Source organism: Mesoplodon mirus (assembly GCF_964341445.2).
Source record: "Mesoplodon mirus genome assembly, chromosome: 1".
Classification (NCBI taxonomy): Eukaryota; Metazoa; Chordata; class Mammalia; order Artiodactyla; family Ziphiidae; genus Mesoplodon; species Mesoplodon mirus.
The window spans coordinates 14,060,539-14,073,218 of NC_138976.1; positions in this window are offsets into that span (position 1 = coordinate 14,060,539).

Consider the following 12,680-nt stretch of genomic DNA (forward strand, 5'->3'; position numbering starts at 1 on the left):
CATCTCTCTGCAGTGCTACAGTTCTTGTATCTTCTTCTTGTCTGGTTAGAGGGTAGCTCTGTAGTTGAGTGGCTATAGTTGGTCCTTGCTTTTAGACGCAGTTTTTTCTTAGAGACCATCTCTACCTTTGCTCTCATCTAATTATGATATTGACAGATTGTAGATTAAGCAAGCCAGGAAAAGCAGCCAGAAGTCAAATATAGATATTTATTAGGAAGGAGAGCAAACTGTCAAGTGGTTAGAAAAAAAAAAAAACAAAGATTAGACCTCGGAAATCCAAGTTGATAACTTTGCCTAACTTCCCCAGAGAAAAACCTGGAATTTGGTCATCCCTCTGTAGTTGTTCTCAGGGTTTGGAGATGATGCTCTGGAGGATGCACAGGCAGATAATCTACTTCTATTAACCTTAGGTGCTCCGAATGTTTGGCCATGGTTTGTGAAAGTAGAGATTACATTACATTAAAATTAGTTACTATTTCTATAGCCCTTTGCAGTTTGCAAAGCATCTTTCTATATGTGTGTCCTTTGTTCCTCACCTTAGGCCCCTGAGGAAGTAATTGTTGTTCCCATTTTATAGGTGAGGTTAAATGTCTTGTTCAAAGCTATATAATATGTCATTATTAGGCTTGGAATCAGGACTCCTAACTCTGAAGCACATGTTCTTTCAACCATATGCTTGTGCAGAAATTGCCCAGCCATGAACACAAGAAGGCTGGGAGGAAGAGCCCATCTGTGAATGTTTCTAATTTTTCTAAGTACAAGGTACAGTCCAGGGCCATACAGCCATGAAGGACTTTGTGGAAAGAACACAGGAGGATTACTCTCTGAAGCCAGTATTGGTGATAAGAAAATTAAAATACCAGTTTGTGCTTCATTAAAGTGAACTGATCCTTCCAAGCAGGGAAAGAAAACCTGATTTCCCCAGCAGCTGCCACATTTGCGTGTATAGACTGTGCAGTGCATAGTTCCAAGGAATTGTGTAAAGTGACATACCTGCCTTTCCCCCAGATTACTACCTCCTCAAGCCAGGGATTGAGGATGGTGAGAAATAAGCGTTTGTTAAACAGAAGGTAACCGAATAGAGAAAGAATGAGTTTGTTGGGGTCTAAGAGCCAAAGCCAAATAGTCTGGATTCTGGCCATGTAGAGATTCCATGAAACCCACTTTAAAAGATATTGCAAAAACTGAATCACAAAGAACGTTTACCTTTAAATATTTATGAACAGTTCCTAGGGCATGTTCTCAATTTGTCCTGATGGAAAAAATTAAAGTCTTAAAATCTGTTTTAAATAATATTCTTTAGTGTCCTATGCTTCTGCTGGTGGAAATAATTTTGCTCTAAAATGAAATCAATCATGAAGTGATCTACCACCAAAATCAGACTAGGAGACCAGTATGGAATGCATTGCACCATAGTCATTTCTCTAAAGGCGTGATCCCCATGAACTATGGCATTTAGCACCAGGATCCCATACGTCCTTTAGAAAGACTAATATTGGAAGAACTTTTTTCTAAGGATTAGGAATGTGTTTATTTTCAAATGAGATAAGACTAGTATGAATCTTATTGATGAATGACAGATACTGCTATGAAGTGATACTTCTATCTTCATTAATTCGTTTTAGTAAGCCCTTCCGCATTTCTGACAGATGCCCTCGGTCGTGTTGTTAAGTATGTCTGTCCTCCCTTACCTTCCCCTCCCTCCCTCCCTCCCTCCCTCCATCCTCTGCCTCCCAGAGGTCTCTTCTAATGGAATTTCTCCAGTTATAGAGAAAAATGATAATAAAAACTAAACCTCATTTATACTAATGTCCTATGGACCTAGTGTGTTACTCTTAGGGATACCTGACTTTTAAGAGAGGAGAACAGAGCGGACGTGGAATGGGAGGAGAGAGATGTCGGGGGAGAGGATTTGTGGAAGCATCAAATTCTATGTCTACTCTCTAGCCCCAGTATTCCCAGCAAATTGACCGTTAAAGCAATACTCACTGACACACTAGTTTGTTTTGGTCAGCTGAGTGCCTTGAGGACACTTAGTCCTTCTTGTGCTATTTTGGAGCCAGAGAGCTGAAGCAACAGTACTTCCTCCTGACAGCCTCAGTGTGGACTGGGCTATTAAATCGTTCACCTTGGCCCTGTAGTTTCTGTAGCACATACGGTGAACGTAGCACCACTTACGATGAACATTCCCTGGTTCTTATAGTTTGAGGTATGTGGGAAGGAGTTGAATTTATATATCTCAAGGAAACCTCTCTGGCAGAAATGTCAGAGAAGTAAAAAGCAACCCAATGTAATCTGTTAGAGCAAAGAAAGCATTTCTGGCCTCATCCACGAAGAACCTTTGGTCTATTATGATCACCTTGATAGGAATTTGGAAGCTAAAATGAGTTTGGTGTGTGCAGGGGAGTAACGGAAGGTTAATGCAAGTTTTCCCTTCAGCCCCGAGCCAGTGATTATGCCAAGGGGAGAAGCAGGAAGAACACACTGATTCAGCGGAAGAAGTCAAATGACATCACGTGGACTAGAACAGTTCTGGATCATCACAATGTCAGTGGTTGAATGATGCTTTTTCAAAGGCCATTGGGAACCTTTCTTACTTATCATGCATACGCAGTAACTGAACCAGCAGCCCTAGAACGTGAGCCCAGGCTTTAGGTCTGCACTAGTCCAAGAGCTAACTGATTTACAGTGACGTTTTCATGCTAGGCACAAGCACTCTGTACTACGTTAAATTTCAGCCCAAGCAATTGGGGAGTGTTTCTGAAACATTAAACTTGTATTTATGTCACTAAAATTCTAACACAAATTTTAAAAACATGTCTCATGCATATGCTGTACTAGGCTTCATGATGCATTTCTAAATTTGTGTATGATTTGAATATATGAAAGAATTTATACAAGAGTGTTATTTAAAATTATTAAAAAATAAATGTATATAATTTGTACCTATTGTAGATTTGTTGTTTTACTTTTTTATGTGGTCAGAGTTTTGGGAAGTCTTTTAATATATGGCACAGATCACTCATTTTCAAACCACTTCATGAAAGTCTTTGAACCCTTCATTTACTGACCATGCTTTCTGTTTTAAGAAGTTCCTTTAAAGAATGTTTTCCACTTAGGAAAAGAAATGTCACACGAAGAAGATTCCCCCCCTCAGAACAAAACAAAACACCCTGAGAAAAAAGCATATATTAACATATATTCTTTTTTTTTTTTTTTTTTTTTTTTTTTTTGCGGTACGCGGGCCTCTCACTGTTGTGGTCTCTCCCGTTGGCGGAGCACAGGCTCCGGAATCTCAGGCTCAGCGGCCATGGCTCACGGGCCCAGCCGCTCCGCGGCAAGTGGGATCTTCCCGGACCGGGGCACAAACCCGTGTTCCCTGCTTGGCAGGCGGACTCTCAACCACTGCGCCACCAGGGAAGCCCTAACATATATTCTTGTTTGTGCTTTTACTTGCCTCCGATGAGATCCATTGGGTTTTCCATGAAAACATTACAGAAAAAAACTTGCTCTTTTGGATTTCTTTTTCATGCACGTAAAAAACGTCCTTTCTTTAGAATATGAAGGGAACCATGTTCTATGTGTTTGTTAGATAACCTGTAATGAAAGTACATCTTTTTACTCTTTTGAGGTACCCTTGGAGATCCTCTATTTTGACAAAGCTCAAAGGATGCCATCTAGAGATCCAAGGGGTACCCTGAAAAATAAGAAAAAATAAGTCAGGCCTTTGTTTGTCCTGAGAGCTTTATAAACTTCAGTTGGTTTATTCAGCTTCAGCTGGTTGATATTTGAACTTTAACATCCTGTTTTTGGGGCTTCCCTGGTGGCGCAGTGGTTGAGAGTCCACCTGCCAATGCAGGGGACATGGGTTCGAACCCTGGTCCGGGAGGATCCAGCATGCCGCGGAGCAACTAAGCCCATGTGCCACAACTACTGAGCCTGCGCTCTAGAGCCCACAAGCCACAACTACGGAGCCCGTGTGCTACAACTAACTGAGCCTGTGCTCTAGAGCCCGTGCTCCGCAACAAGAGAAGCCACCTCAGGGAGAAGCCCGTGCACCGCAAGAGCGGCCCCCACCCTCCGCAGCTAGAGAAAGCCTGCACACAGCAACGAAGACCCAATGCAGCCAAAAATAAATAAATAAAATAAATTTTAAAAAAGGAAGAATACACATGTTGTGTGTTGAACACTAAACTTCAGACAGTTGCAGAGAAAGCAGGCAAAATGTTTTCTTTGTATGTAATAAGAGTAGATTTGGGTAATGAAGTGTTTGGGAGGAGATCTTCTTTTGTGGTTTCCTTTGTGTTGTCAGACCAGTTGCTAAAGTCCTGTAATGTCAATAGGTTTTTCTTAATCTCTGCTCCAAATAAGGAAGAGTCTTAGCCCTTTCTTATGCTCACTACCATTCTAACCCAACTGTATAAACTCATGTAAAATTTCCTATATATGCCAGGTTATATGATGTCTTTCTCCCTTTGCTGGTACTATTTCTTCTATCTATAACATCCTTGAGAATGTTTATTCATTCTTTGCAAACCCTTGATAAAAGAAGGTTGATAAGTCCTTAATTTATATCTCCATTTGCCTAATGAAGACCTCTCTTATTGCACATATTTTATTACAAATACTTGTTATATTATGTCTTCCTCAGTAGACTGCATTCCTTGAGGCCACGAGCATTTCCTCTTCTGTCTCCTGTACCTGGCATAGTGCTGGCATGTTATGGGTACTCAGTAAATGGTGGTTTAAAACAAAAAGTATTTGACAGATACAACAGTTGGTCTCTGAACTTATTTGGTGAGGTATTATAAGAAATTTTATATTCGGTGGGTAAGACAATGTTTCTATTTAATAGAGATGTCAGCATACAGGGTTCAGAGGGTCTGAGAAACTCTTGAGATTGTATGCTTACTTGTGAATACAAACAATTTGTGTGTGGTTTTTTTTCCTGGAGAAAAGGTCCATACCCTTAATCACAGTATCTAAAGGATCTATGATCCCGAAAGGATTAACAGCTATTAGGATGGGGATTACTTTATGTATTTCAGCAATAATCCCCTCCCCCACTGAATGTAAATTGGTACAGCCTTGATTCAAGGAATCCACTTCTGGGAATCTCTCATAAGGAAATGACCTAAAAAGCAGAGACTTCTGTTCCCCCCCCCAAAATTTCTTTTTCCCCAGAGTCGTGTATAAAGTTCAAAAAAATGGAGACAAACTCTAGATGTTCAACAACAGAGACATGGCTTAGTGCATACACCTGCTGAATTAACATATTGTCATTAATAATAAGGAAGAATGAGGCTTCTCTCGTGGTGCAGTGGTTAAGAATCCGCATGCCAATGCAGGGGACGTGGGTTTGATCCCTGGTCTGGGAAGATCCCACATGCTGGGGAGCAGTTAAGCCCGTGCGCCACAACTACCGAGCCTGAGCTCTAGAGCCTGCGAGCCACAACTACTGAAGCCCGCGTGCCTAGAGCCCATGCTCCGCAACAAGAGAAGCCACCGCAATGAGAAGCCCGTGCACTGCAACGAAGAGTAGCTCCCACCTACCGCAACTAGAGAAAGCCTGCGTGCAGCAGCAGAGACTCAACGCAGCCAAAAATAAACAAACAAATAAATAAATTTATTTAAAAAAAAGACTAAGGAAGATGATTAAAAACAATAAAATTAAGTGAAAAAAATAGAATATTTTGAAAATGTGCATGCAATTCTACTTCTGGTATACAGTTTAGAGAAGCTCTTATGTATGTGTACCAGGACCCGCGTTTCAAACTCTTCATTGCAGTATCATTTGTTATAGCAAAATAACTGGAAATATCCCAATTGTTTGTCAGTAGAAGAATGGATAAATTGTGGTCTATCCATATACTTTGAACAGAATTTTATACAGTAGTTGAAAATGAATGAATGAAGTACAGCTATATACATCATGGATGAGTCTCAAAACATGTCAAGCAAAAAAAGCTAGTCATAGAATATATACAATATAATTTCTTTTATATAATGGCCAAAAATGGGAAATGGAATATGGTGTTTAAAAATACATTATGTGTGGGCTTCCCTGGTGGCGCAGTGGTTGGGAGTCCGCCTGCCGATGCGGGGGACGCGGGTTCGTGCCCCGGTCCGGGGGAGTCCCGCATGCCGCGGAGCAGCTGGGCCCGTGGGCCATGGCCGCTTGGCCTGCGCGTCCGGAGCCTGTGCTCCGCGGCGGGAGAGGCCGCGGCGGTGGGAGGCCAGCGTACTGCAAAAAAAACCCCAAACAAACAAAACATTATGTGGGAAAACTGTAAAGGAAAATGAATGATTAATACAAAAGTAAAGATAACCTTGGAAGGGAGAGGGGCATGCACAGATGACTCCAAAGGTATTGGTAATATTCTTTCTTAAGTAGTGTGTGTGTACATGGGTTTTCATTGTATTTAAACACTGTGTGTGTGTATACACACATACACGTATACTCTGATATTTATGTAACATGTTATGGTGAAAAATTTTAATAGGATAAAAACTGATGGATACACGACTTCAACTCTTGAAAAAATGCATATACAGAAAATGTTTAGAAGGAAATATCTGTATAATCTTTTAATGCCATTGCCAAGCGTAGCCCTGGTACCAAAAGGTGCTCAATAAATGTTAGTGAATGAATGAGTGATGGAATCTGCTGTACTGCAGGGTTTACACTGGTAAATACGGTAAAGGCGTGTAAGAACTGCAGTTTGTAAGCTTTAAAGTAATTCAAGCCTAAACCAAAACCCAAGTAGACTGTTATCTGGGGCAGCACCGAGTCATTTGTAAATAGGGATGTTTCTGAGTGACACTGGGAAGAAACAGCACAAAATTTCCTTCAGCGAAACGGTGCCGATGAAGCTCACTCCTATAGTGCAGAGAGAGATCTCGCCCACAGACTGGATTGCATACCCTCAAACATTGTGGCCTGTGCTGACTGGGTAGGAAGCAAACTTAGTCTGATATATGGATGCTTTTGTTGTCCTCCCCTGCCTGCCTTTATTTTCAATAGCTTGCAGAACAGGCTAAATCTCAGCTTTTTAATTCCCCCAAAACATTTTTTAAATGAGCCATTGTTATCTTTAATCACCATGGCCAGGGGATTATGCAGTTTCATTTGAAGAAGCTATTTTTGCCAAGACATGAGATTCTTCCAGACAAGGATAAAGACATTAATGGTTGTCTCTTAAGATTCTGTTTTAGTTGAGATAATAATTTGGGGGCAATTCAGCAAATTGTATAGACTCCAATGGGCCATTAATCTCCAAAGCAATTGTCTGAAATGGAGAGCCCTTTATATGCTGGAGCAAGGATCAGAGTTTGGCAACAGTTACATTTTGAATCTCCTTCAGTTAAAATGAAAAGGTAGCAGTGATAACAGGTTATTAGTCCTGAGTAAAGAATGAAATTCATTTACTTATAATCTGTACCTCACCTTTTGTATTAAAAGACAGAGATCATTAAACCACTAAATAAAGGATGAAAGTACCCGTTTAGTATACCAAAGAGGAGGTAGGAGTACACCAGCAAAGCTAGGCTAAGGCTGCATTAGCAATTGGCACCTAATTTAGCTGAGTTTCCCAGCAAACAACAATATAGATTACTTAGCTTTTACTAATGAAAAAATGCATCCTGGAACATCTATAGAAAAGCTCTTTAACTGAGTTCTAAAACACAATAGGTTGTAGTACAAAGTATCAGCTTTGGAAGCAGAGAGGATTCCAGTGCAGGCTCCACACTGTAGTATCCTGGGCAAGATAACTGATGGCTCTTAATCCTACTGTCCTCACCTGTAGAAGGAATAGTGATGCTGACCTCTTAAGGTCGCACTGAGGTTAAATGAAATCATATGTGAAGCACCCTAGCACATGCCGCATCTATAATGAATGGTAGGTCCTTTCCTCTCTCCCTTTTATTTAGGAGGTCTTCAATAAAAGTGTTACCCCCCAAAATGCAGTGTTATTCTTTCTCTATTGAGCAGTACCAGGTGGCTGGTTTTCTGAGCAGAAAACCAACCCACAGCCCAGTATTGGAGGAAGGTCACTCCTAGGTTTTAGGTATGCTTGGAAGGAAATGAGATACTTTTCTGAGTTTAATTGCTGCTGTTTCTGTGCTTCGGTAGGTGATCTGGGGCCAGGATGGCATCCACAGGAGGCTGAAGTAGGCAGCATGGCATCTTGCAGGCATCCCTGTGGTCCCACGGGGATTCACAGAGTTGCCATGTTTGCCTGTGGGAAATGGATGGGAGGTGGGCATTGGGAAGTGAGAAGAGTACAAGCCTTGTGTCTGCACATGTAGGCTGTAACCCTCGCTCTACGTTTACAGAGTGAACTGGGACAGGCCATGGAACCCATCTGGGTCTCAGTATTTCCATTGGTACATCCAAGAGATTTAGTTAAATGGTCTCTGTGAGGGCCTTTTTCACTCTTGTATTCTGTTAGGTGAGGAAAAAAGAGTGTTTGGGATAAGATCATTAATTCTAATTAAGGTTTATAATTCACTCTTTCACCAACATTTATTAAACACCTATTATCTGCCAGGCACTATGATAGACTTTAGGATATAGAATTAAAAGTACCTGTTTTCAAAAGAAGCCAGGCACAGAAAGTGTACATACTGTATGATGCCAGGTACCTGAAACTCTAGAAAAGGCAAATCTTTAATGATAGAAAGTAGATCATGGTTTCCTGAAGTGGAACGGAGACTGATTGGGACTGGATCACATGGGAACTTTTTGGGGTGATGGAAATGTTTTATATCAATGCTAATACAGTTGCCACTAGCCTCATGTGGCTATTTAAATTTAAGATAAAAATTTTACAAATACTTAATGATATCACTTATATGTAGAATCTAAAAAATAATACAAATAAATCCATATACAAAACAGAAACAGACTCTCAGTCCTAGAAAACAAACTTATGGTTACCAAAGGGGAGAGGGATGGGGGAGGGACAAATTAGGAGTATGGGATTAACAGATTCAAAGTAAAATACATAAAATAGAGAAGCAAAAAGGATTTACTGTATAGCACAGGGAATTATACCCAATATCTTGTAATAACCTATAATGGAATATAATCTGCAAAAAAAACAAAGCAAAAAACGAATTACTATGTTGTACACCTGAAACTAACCCAATATTGTAAATCAACTATACTTCAAAAAAAGATAAAAACTGGGACTTCCATGGCGGTCCAGTGGTTAAGACTGTGTGCTTCCACCGCAGGGGGCGTGGATTCCATCCCTGGTCGGGGAACTAAGATCCCACATGCTACGAGGTGAGGCCCTCCCCCCGCCAAAAAAAGCTAAAAGACTTAAGTTCCTCATTCCTATAACTACAATTCCAGGGTTCAATAGCCACATGTGGCCAGTGGCTACCCTATTGGACAGTGCTCATTCAGAACATTTCCATCATCCCAGAAAGTTCTTTTGGAAAGCACTGTTCTATACCTTGGCTGTGGTGGTGGTTACATGGGTGTACACATTTGTCAAAACACATCAGAATGTATACTTAAATTGGGTGCATTTTACTGCATATAAATTATATCTCAATAAAACTGATTTAAAATAAAGTCCAGCTCAGTCTAATAGTGGAGACAGGCAAGTTAATGGACAGTTATAGAGCTGTGTAAGTGCCATAAATAAGACCAGGGTGTTCTGGAAGTTCAGAGGTGGGGCAGCTATACAGATTGTGGCCCAGGACATTCTCTTCAACTATGGTTGGGGAAACTCTGGGAATGAGGCAGAGAAGAGGAAGGAAAGGTATTCTAGCCTCTTAAGAACCACTAACACAGGGACATCCCTGCTGGTCCAGTGGCTGGGATTCCATGCTCCCAATGCAGGGGGCCCAGGTTCAATCCCTGGTCACAGAACTAGATACCACAGGCCGCAACTAAAGATCCCACACATGGCAACAAAGATCCCGCGTGCCGCAACTAAGACCTGGTGCAGCCAAATAAACAAATATTAAGAAAAAAAAAACCACTAGCACCAAGAGTTCCTTTGGGAGAGTTAGGAAGATGCTCTGCTCCATGCTCTGCTTTGGAACGGACTCAGCTTGGGAAGCAGAGCCCACAGCCTGGCAAGCAGAGCATGGACTGGACTTCAAGGCGCCGCCCGTCCTTGGCTGGGTGTCCTCAACAGGGCACAACCTGTGCAGTGTACCTGGTGGCTTGCCACACAGAGGGGAAGGCATATGCAAAGGCAAAGGGCCTTTACATTGATCCCTTTGAGGAAATAGGTGCTGTAGCCACCTCTTTGCAGTCCACCTTTGCTAGGTCCTGGTCTGTTCTTTTATTAGGAATTCACCACATTTAATCACTATGAAGACATCAAGATTCTTTTAAGCTGCAAAATGTCCAGACAATTGATTAGTTCAATTATCCTTCTTTGCCTACAGCTGTTGTTGTTTGACATATTCAAGTGTGCAGCTGGGAAGGTGCTTGAAAGCTTTCCCTGGTACCTTAGGACAGTTTTCCCAGAAGTCTTTGACTCTGTTACAGCCAAGCCTCTGGGTTATCTGCATGGGGATCTGGCCATGGTACTGAGCAATATCAATTTAGGCAGGGAGATCTTGATTTGGGATACCTTCTGTAAGTTTCAAAAAAAAAAAAAATTCAGGAGCACCACCTTTTGGGAATTAGAAAACTGAAGTCCAAGTTTCTTTCTCTGTCACTAGCTTATTGTGTGACTTTGGGAAAATCAGTTCATGTCTCTTGAGAATCAGTTTCCTTATTCATAGAGGATAACAAACATCTGAATTATGAAGGTGACATGGGCTTTGTAAATGACATTGCATCAAATAGCAATTTTATTTTATTTCTGCTGGCATTAAAAAGTGAGCAGCTGGTGCCCATATGGCACATACAGGTTTCTACCCTGCTTCTGCAGGGCATAGATCTTGCTTATAAAACACCTTCCCCCAACCTCTCAGTCAGAATGACTCATCTCTTTTCTTTGTGTCCCTAGAATCTTACACTTATTTTTCTTATACTAACAAAGTATTTAAAATGTTTTACTTTGATTTATAATTACTTATCTGCATTTTAACCAGCTGGTGACTGCAGGGATACTAGTAATTCAGTGAAAGGCAAATGGCATAGTGATTAAGAGCCTGGGATTTAGAGTAAAATTTGGGTTCAGCTCCCAGCTTCAACATTTAGCAGCTGGATGGACAGGCAAATCCCTCTCCTCTCTAAGCCTCAGTTTTGTCAACTATAAAATTGGAGCATAATCAGTCCCTGTTTCAAATGGTTATTGTGAGGATTGAATGTAAGGTTTTAACATAGTGCCTGGCACATAGGAAGCACTCAGTACATGGTAACTGGTATCAGTTATTCATGGAATGTCAGAGCTGAAGGGAGCCTCCATGTTTTTGTTTAATGTACTGAGTTTACAGGTAAGAAAAGAAGCTGAGAAAGTAGAATTGGCAGGTCTGAGATCATATGGTGTTGATGTGTATTACCCTTCTAGCCTAATGATCTACATGCTCTTCCCTTGATATGGAGTATTTCTCAGTTTTCTTCCCATCTTGAGAAGTTAGGACTTGAGTTAATTTGGCAAACTGGCATTGAGCTATGTGCACAGCCTGGGGTTAGATGCTGGTCCTAGAAGGCATCACTGGCTTAGCGACCGAGCACACTATGGGGAAGACAGTGGGTAACAATTGGGAACTGGTCAGGGACTGCTGGTGGTCAGGGTTGGCTGGGAAGAGTTCTTGTGAGCAAGGGGGCAGGTGACAAGCCAGAAATACTGCTGACCTTGGGACCAGACAGACCTGGGTTTGAATCTTGGCACACCTATTCAAAGGATGACTTGGCCAAATCTAGGACAATTTGGGCAACAAAAGAAATAATGATAGTAATGTATTTTAGCTCACAAAATAAAGCAAATATCCACGAGTTCATACTGGTTTAAATAAACAACTGAATAAATGGGGGAGAAGAGAAAGCTCTTCCTTACAGTAGAGTTCCAATTAATAAAGATAGAAGGAATGATGAAAACAGGACATCATCAACTGGCAAACAGCACTGTGATAATTGTTTGGGTAAGAATTATCAATGGGGACTTCCCTGGTGGTGCAGTGGTTAAGAACCTGCCTGCCAATGCAAGAGACAGGGGTTTGAGCCCTGGTCCAGGAAGATCCCACCTGCTGGGGAACAACTAAGCCCGTGGGCTACGACTACTGAGCCTGCACTCTAGAGCCTGCAAGCCACAACTACTGAGCCTGCGTGCCACAACTACTGAAGCCCATGCACCTAGAGCCCGTGCTCAGCAACAAGAGAAGCCAACGCAAAGAGAAGCTCACACACCGCAAGGAAGAGTAGCCTCCGCTCACTGCAACTAGAGAAAGCCTGCATGCAGCAATGAAGACCCAACGCAGCCAAAAAAAAAAAAAAAAAAAAAAAAAAATTATCAATGGATGCTAAAATAAGTGGGTGAAAATTTGATGAAAAACAGGATATTTACATAGTTTCAAATATCAACACAAGATTTTTATTAATTATAAAAAATAGTAATTTTACCATGGAGAATCTTGGCAGATACGACGTTACGCAAGAAAACAGAGTTAACAGCACCAATTAATGAGACATATTGACATCATCCACCTCCTGGTACCTGAGAAAGGCACAGCATCACTTTTGTGGTACTTTTGCCAAAAGTGCA